We start from the raw sequence: 8,670 nt of genomic DNA on the forward strand, positions 1-8,670 counted from the left end.
GCTACAGGTACCGTTGGACAAGGTCCAGCCATCTCAGTGCGTTCCCATTTACTTGACAGCTTAACCTTTCACAATCTCATCTTCAGAGTGCAAATGAACTTGAGAGATGTGCTTTTATTATTTGTTAATCCATGCTCATTTTCTACCTTGCCACCAAAATCATAATCAACAGAGGCCACACTAAAAAGTAAAGGGTGTTTCCCTAATGCCAGTTGGTGAGCTGCAAAGACCAAACTACCAAAACCTATGAAAACTTGGCAAAAAAGCATAATAAGAAGTGGTCCAGGGCGGTTGGAGAAAAGGCTGAGAAAACAATCCCACTTTCAAGGCTTATGACTGGAGTTTGCTTATATAAAATCTTTAGGCAGTAAAAAGTGATTATAGTTATTTCTGCCTTCAGCCACAGCCAACAAAGAAGGTGGTCTTCAGATTCCCCACATACACTGATGTTTTTCATCTACACTGTTGTACTTCTAGCAATGGAGTGACCATTTCGCACATGCATACAGGAATAATCTGTTGCAAAGCCACTCGGTCTGTGTTTTAAACCACCTGCCTTAAATGCCTTTGCAGTTGTTTTAATCAATTCATGCAAAGTTTTTTTTTTCCACTAGAGATTCATGTAGAAACAACATTGAGAATAACAACTACTTTTAGCTGCCTCAACCCAAGCCCGAGTCCAAATTAATAAAAGCAAAGTCAATTCCAAAAGGCCCTTCCAAAGAAAGGTGGTTAGCTTTTTCGTACCATATTTACTTAGAGCAGGAAAGTCCTTTATTTAACAAACTACTGTTTGACTTCCTGGAAGTTTAGATGTTTGATTCTCTGTGGCGATTTTATTTCCTAACAAGCAACACCTTTGGGGGGCCAGAGGACAAAAGGAAACTGAGGGTCATTCCGTTTTCCTGGACCATGATTTTCCTTTGGCTGTTATTTTGAATCATTATAGCTAAATTGTTTTTCTTCTCCAAGAACTAAAAGTAGATCTACCATTCAATCTAGCAATCTCACTAGTGAGTATCTACCCAAAGAAAAATAGATCATCATATCAAAAGAACACCTGCATGCGTATGTTCATTACAGCACAGTACACAATTGCAAAGATGTGGGACCAACATAAGTGTACATCAATTGGTTTTTGAATAAAGAAAATGTGATATATATATTACCATGGAATACCACACAGCCATAAAAAAGAATGAACTAATGTCTTTTGCAGCAACTTAGCTGGAGCCGGAGGCCACTATTCTAAGTGAAGTAACTCAGTGAGAGAAAAACCAAATATGTTCTCATAAGTGAGAGTTAAGCTATGGGTAGGCAAAGGCAAACAGGGTGGTATAATACATACAGAGTGGTATAATGGACATTGCAGACTGCAGACTCAGAAGGGGGGCAGTGGAGGGGCAGGAGGGAACATTTACACTGGCATCCTTCTCCTTCAGCACTAACTTTCAGTCACAATAGAACACCCTGCGCTCAGGGAAACTGAGGGCACCCTTCCTCAAAGCAGCCAGAGTTGCAAGGTCTGAATGGTCACCAGATTCATCTTTCTGGGTAAATAGATGGCACCTTGTAACTATGAAATGATGATGTTTATTAAGAAGAGGTGGAGGTGCAGTGTGAAGCTCTCCTGAGCGTTCCGTGGTTTTGGCAGCACTTGAGAGGTGAGGATGGCTGCCCTAGGTCAACCTGGCTGGTGCCAGAATAGGTTTTGCCTTTAGGGCAGACTAGGATACCTTCAAGGCAACCAGGAGTGAAGCTGTCTCCCTCTCGCTGTCAAGTGACTGATGGGAATGATTTGGGGCCCTATACTGACCCAGACAGCCGGATCCCCACACCAATCCCTGGTAATGGGAACACTATCTCCTCACCTCCTGGATCTAACTCACCTGGAGAAAATAAGGGCTGGGGCTCCCAGGATACCAACAAAATCCCAGATATAAAATATTCAGGCAGTTAATTCTGGTATATAGTATGTATAAATAATCATATTTCTTAGAAATGCTTATCCACAATAAGGAAAAAACCTTACTTTTGTACAAAACCATGTTACCTACCACTACAATGTTTCTCACAATGTATTGGTAGATGTCAAACAATATAGAAGCAAGATTAGAAAAAGTGTTATCATCTTTGCTGCCCTACCAGCGAATTAAACAAACAAGAACATTTAGCATATTTTAACAAGTGTATCAACAATTAACTATTGTGTGTGCTTTGATCCATTTCCTGAAATCAAACAAAAAATAAGATACGTAGTTGAGCAAGCAAGAAATCAATTTGTGCTGCTTCCAATTTCATGGTGATGGTCATCAAATTTGTGCCTCTGGATCAAACACTATCAAAATAAGTAATTTTTCTTTTTTCTTTTAAAAATCTGTATACCACTCAGGTCAAATGCCTGTTTAATTTATAGAAATATAAATAAATAACCATACAATAAAGTTTTATGATCTAATCACACCGAGCCCTGGATGTTAGTCATAGGCCACTGTGCTTTCTGCCCACTGTAAATCACTCAGCACAGCGGCTGACTGACTTACCACAAACCGTTTTAACAAATGTAGTCCTGCCTTTCCCGCCGTATTAATTAATACACATAACAAAGGATAACGCTATCCCTGCGACAACATAACCCTTTTGTTCCCTGAAGCCTCCAGGCTTCCACGCAGGCCGCTTTGTAGGTGCTTTCTCCTCGCTGATTAAAGGAGATACTCTGTGTGTTCCAGTAAGAGCCAGGAGAGTAATCCTGCACCTGTTGGAGGCTTAGAAACTGGTGAGTAAACCTCTCAAACCTCCCTGGCTGACTCAGTTTTCTCAGCCCGGAGGACTGGCAGAGAGCTTCTCAAAACTGGAAAGATGTTTCTAGAAGCTTTCCTCACGTCACCTAGAGCCACTCCCATTGTATTTCTGAGAGCTTCGTCCTAATTTTCAGTTATTCATTTTTTTTAAAAGGCTTTCACAGTCAGATCCAGCAAGTAAGTACAAAGCATCCAATTTCAGTGTGAAAAATACAGCAAAAAAAAAAAATGAGGTTATTTGATTTATTTTAGATCAAACATCCAGTTATTTGGAAATATCTATTTTTGACTAAATTTTTATTCTCATCCAGATGTTTGGCATTTGTGTAGACGTGGACTAAGTGCCTGCATTGTATTAAAAAGACCCATTTCAAAAGGAAAAATGATATAATATCCTTGTAAATTCGGGTAAACCAAAAGATTGGCTTCTTTCTTAGCACAATCAAAACAAACTTTCCTCACCTCCCTTATTAGCACAATCAAAACAAACTTTCCTCACCTCCCTTATAACCTCACATCCTAAAGGGAAGGGGGAGATGTCTATAAAATATCTTTCTTTTTTTTTTTTCATAGTAATATTCTTACACGAATCTGCAGCTTTTGGACAGTCCAAAGAGAGACCCAGCTGGCACACAGGAAGCCACACACGGGCAGCAGGGCCGCTCCAGCCCATCGAGGCCCATGGTCAGGACTCTACTCACCATGTGTGGAGATGCTGCTTTCCTCCAGAAGCTCTGTCACATTTCCTTCACACCGGTCTTGGATGTCCTGGAGGATTTTGGCGTCATTCTCCTCAGACACAAAAGTGACGGACAGGCCTTTAGTGCCAAAAAAACCTGCACGAGCCACTGGGTGGAGGTAGGTGTCCGAGTCTTCAGGCATGTCATAGTTAAGAAGATGTTGAATCACTCAGTTCCTACAATGGTTAGGAAGTGATTGAAAGTGAATACGGGGACTTTGAGCAAACCTGCAGAGACGTAGGCTTGGAGCTGCCTCGGTAAATTCCTCCAGTGAAGTGGATGGGATCATGGTGTGGACGATGACAAAAGAGTAGAAGAGAAGTTAGACAGATTTGCACAGAGTCCGTCGAAGATTTTACAAAGAAAAATGTCTGCAGCCAATGGTTTCTGCCAAATATCTTCCCAAGCCTCCATATCCCTGTGGATGTTGCAACTGTCTGCAAACAGATTGATCCACCAGGATCCACCACTGGAAATCCCTGGACTGCTGATAGTGTGACAGTCGTTCCTCGTGGGCCATGGCCAGGAAGTTCTGCTCCGTGAGGAGCTGGGCTGGGGACTGCAGGGCTGCACCGGCTTGATGAAGATTGCCACGTGCTTAAATTCCAGCATGTCCAGGAGATCGAAAAGCTTGCGGTTCTTCTCAGTGTCCTTGAGCTTGAGGTAGTACTGCTGCAGTGCAGGCAGCGTGCACTCATCATCCACAAACACCTCCATGGGATCCTGCATGGACTCCCTGCACACAGGCCAGATCTCCTTGCTCAGGGTGGCACTGAACACGACTCACTGCTTCTGCCGGAACATCAGGTGGGAGGCCACCGGCATGTCCTGCCACAGGTCCACCCACCCCAGCATCTCATCCAGCACAAAGTGCTTCACATTCTTCAGGTTGAGGCTCCTGTTCTGCACAAGTGCCACGATCTGACCCGGGGTCCCCACCATGACATGGGGACAGTTCGTCAACAGTTCTTCATTCTTCTTGATGAAGAGGCCTCCGAAAAACACAGACACCTTGACACTGGGCATCTACTTGGAGAAGTGCTCATTCATACTCCCTGCTGATCTGGAAGGCCAGGGCCCCTGTGTGGCACGTGATCAGGACTGTCCCCTGTCAGTTGACGGGCCGGATCTGCTGCACTGTGGCCAGCACAAAGACCACCGTCTTACCTGTCCCGGACTTGGTCTGGCACAGGACGTCCATGCCCAGGGTGGCCTGGAGAATGCACTCATGCTGGACCTCAGGAGCTCCAGCTTCAGCAGAAAGTCCCAGAAACCAGAGCTGTGGATGGAAACGTAGGATCCCTTGACATCTTTCTTACGGGGAACCAGAGCGCTCCCTGGAGAAGCCTGGGGCTCTTCTTCATAATTCAAAAGCTCATTTTCCACATCCTGTTCTGCCGTGTTGCGGAGAGCAGAGAGGCAGGGCCCTGGTTCCTCCTTCTCCTCCGCATGCCGCGAGGGGATGCAGTCGCTAATTATTTACATCTATTATAAGAATTACCAGCTAATGGCCAGGCACTGTGGCTCACGCCTGTAATCCCAGCACTTTGGGAGGCTGAGGCTGGCGGATCACGAGGTTGGGAGATCGAGACCATCCTGGCTAACACGGTGAAACCCCGTCTCTACGAAAAATACAAAAAATTAGCCGGAAGTGGTGGTGGCGCCTGTAGTCCCAGCTACTTGGGAAGCTGAGGCAGAATGGCGTGAACCCGGGAGGTGGAGCTTGCAGTGAGCCGAGATTGCGCCACTGCACTCCAGCCTGGGCTACAGACCAAGACTCTGCCTCTAAATAAAATAAAATAAAATAAAATACACAGCCAAACTGAGAAGTTAAGCAGGGATGGAGCTGGTGAGACTTCTCAGAAAGCAGCCCCCGTCAACAGGAACCATCCTGCAAGCCCTCCTACTTTGTGAATTGAGAGGATGCAATTCCCAAGGTCATTGCCATACCAATGAGTAGCGGGTGCAGATGGAATCTTGCTACTAGCTCTGCAGGAGTTAGAGGACAAAGCTTGAACCCTGCGGCAACAACATCACACAGGGAGACTTTAAAAGACGATTTAGGTATTTGACTCTGGGGACTGGGTGTCTGAATCGGGGTGGTGCTGACGGACATAGTGAGAAGTGATCTGTTTAAAACATAAGCAGGGCAAAGAGTTAAGAGTGTTTTCTAGGCATTCCGGCCTACGCAGCACTGTAAATGGTGTGAACTTGGGAATACAAGAGGAGGAACAAGAATATAAGTAAAAAACAAACAAAACCAAAGGTCAGTTTGGCACAGGCTTAATCTGTGTTACCTGCAGACACCTACAGAGGGCGTGAGCGGGTGAAACTCTGAGGCTACACACCAAGGGCAATGGCAGAGCTGAGACGTGAGTTTGGTGCATTAATGCAATTTAAAATGATAGGTCTTCATTCAGCCTTAGGTTATAAAGATAGAAAAGGGAAGAGAACCAAAGACTGGGTGCCACAGTGCTCTGGCATTTCAAGGTCAGGAAGAAGAGTAGGAATCCTCACGGGGACTGAGTCAGACATGATGTTCTCTGAGTGGTTTTCCTGACCTCAGCATTTCCCTAATCCTGAGTTAGACTGTGATTCTACAGAAGTCTGTGCTTGTCCACCATAGCACTTATCAAGTGGTATTACAAATATGTCACACTGGATAGTATATTCATCTTGTGAAGGAAGGGACTGTGTCTTGCTACATCTTGAAATTGACTCAGGCAACGGGTAGACTTTAAAACCACCACTTATGGAATAAAGGAAGAAAATTTAGACCCCAAAGCCTAGATACATACCCTAAAATGTTATCCCATTTCACAAGTAACTTGCGTTAGCAGCAGCCTCGATCCTACAATAGATGGGCTTTGAGTAGATGCTATTCTGTGAACATAGGTGGCCCTTGGTGTATCTGGAATGTGTCATTTTACCCAAGTATTCCAAGGGAAGAAAAAGTCTTCGTATCTCTCTCTTCCCTCCTTCCAGTTTTGGAGAGCTATAGCTAGAAGTAAATCCTGTCAAGATGGAGACTAGTAATTATAACGTTTCACATTTTAGGTCATTCTCCTTTATTCACAAAACATCACTGTAGCCACCACCTCAGCCTCGCCACTTCCAGCAAGGAGATCTGGCCTGTGTGCAGGGAGTCCGCGCAGGATCCCATGGAGGTGTTTGTGGATGATGAGACCAAGTGCACGCTGCACACACCGCAGCAGTACTACCTCAAGCTCAAGGACACCGAGAAGAACTGCAAGCTTATTTCCTGGCCCACTGCACCCCAGCCCTACCTTATGCTAAGTCTCCATGTCAGAGGATGATAAATATACATGCACGTGCACATGCATATTCACCATCTGGCCCTTGTTCCGTTCAGGTGATTTATTTCTTGCATCTCCTTATTGAATTTATAAGAAGATGCATGATAATTCATTTTCTTTGTCAATTCCCTGCTTCTCATTTTGCTAATTCAATGCCACACTAACACTTCTATTAATTTGGCACTTGGAACTGATAGATTTACTGTGTGGCGTTCCATGTCTAACTAAACAAAAATAAAACCGCAGACTTGGAGCTTTTTCCATTGTCAAAGTTTTGCTGCTGCTGCTGCTGTTTTGGCCGCTGCTGCATTGTATGAAGCTTATCCACATCCTTTAATCATAGGATGTGGATAATCGTTCTCTCAAACGGAGGTATATGGGGATAATACCTGAAGGTTTTCCACCTTGTGGAGGCATTGTAAATATTCCTGAAGCGAAGACTTGTGTGGTTAAACAAGTCATCTTCCTTATAAGCCATAGGGTTCACCTGAGTCATAAGGCAACCTGCTCTTCTATAGCAAATACTTGCTTGCTGCAAAGGCCTGGACAAGGATTCTCGACAGTGATCACCTGCACCTTGTCCCTGATATCCACATATGTAGATGACATCTCTGGAGACAATTAACTGCAAAATTTTAGGACAGTCAGTTGCCTATGAATCTGAATAACATCTGCAGTTATATCAGGGAGGATAAAATTAGCAGAGTGATCAAGTCTTATCCTTCAGGATGTAAACTAACAGCTGGATTCAAAAAGAAAGTTCCACAGTCAAATTTCATCAGTGATCTGTTGCAAAGTGAGTGGTTGGCCACCACTAAAACTCCCAGCCCAGGCCTTTGTTGTAAACAAACATTGGCCACCCATGAGCAGATCCTCCTTTTCACCCAGGCACACTCTGACTTCTAAGGACATTTGCAAGGTTTGCAATCCACAAGCCCATTTAAACATCAGGTATCTATCGGGGTTTGGAGAGAAGTGCGTCACCAATTCAAATGCCAACCAGCCTAATGGATGCTGGGAACATGCCCCAGGGTAACCACTGCTAGGGTGACTGATCTATCTGAAGTTCAATTAAAGAAAAATGCTTGTCCTCACTTCCAAGTTTTGAAAACAGTTGGGCATTTTTGAACATTTTGAACTCTCTTTCTCCCCTGTAACCACTTCTTTTCCGCCCTGAAATCTGTAGTGGGAAAGAAACGTATTTAGTAATTTAAGCTCTCATCTTAAGAAAAGTTCAAAGTAGGTGTGGAGTAAATGTTGTGAGAAGGAAACCTGAACCTAGAGTTAGTGTAATAAGCCCAAGTCCCAGACATATCAAGAAAGTTAGCAATGCCAGAAATAAACACAGCCGAGCATAAATCAACAGAGACTGTGGATGGAAATTTCACTGCGGGTATCACTGGGAACAGGAATAAAACAAGCAGATGGTAATATTGGAGAGAAAAGGGGAAACATAAGAAGAAAACATAAAAAGTGGAAATATTTGACTTTTTCATAAAGTAAGAGAAATTTTAATTTTTTTCTACTTAGCAAGTTCTGAGTAAGAATTAAGCATCATGATCAAAATAAATAACATTCAAGAAAAGGATTATAAAAAGGCATAGAAGAAGTTTCACATTTAAAATGGAGTCCAGGCAATTCTAGAAACCAGATCCGTTTGTATTTGCCTAGATTAAGCCAGTATTACCCAATGATAGTAGCAAAACTGCTTATATCAAAATCCAACTTAGCTTTGAGGAAATACAAATCAGTCTACAGACATGTTAAGTTTCAACAAATCCAGTAAATCAGAAATACAGTGTAAAACAAAAT

General features: G+C 43.6%; 1 pseudogene; it reads right to left on the bottom strand.

Moving 5' to 3' along the window:
- Positions 1 to 3,502: 3,502 nt before the first annotated feature.
- On the bottom strand, positions 3,503 to 7,168 carry LOC105553821 (annotated as a pseudogene).
- Between the last annotated feature and the right edge of the window lie 1,502 nt (positions 7,169 to 8,670).

The sequence above is a fragment of the Mandrillus leucophaeus genome, unplaced genomic scaffold (genome assembly GCF_000951045.1).
Source record: "Mandrillus leucophaeus isolate KB7577 unplaced genomic scaffold, Mleu.le_1.0 Scaffold61, whole genome shotgun sequence".
NCBI classification, from domain to species: domain Eukaryota; kingdom Metazoa; phylum Chordata; class Mammalia; order Primates; family Cercopithecidae; genus Mandrillus; species Mandrillus leucophaeus.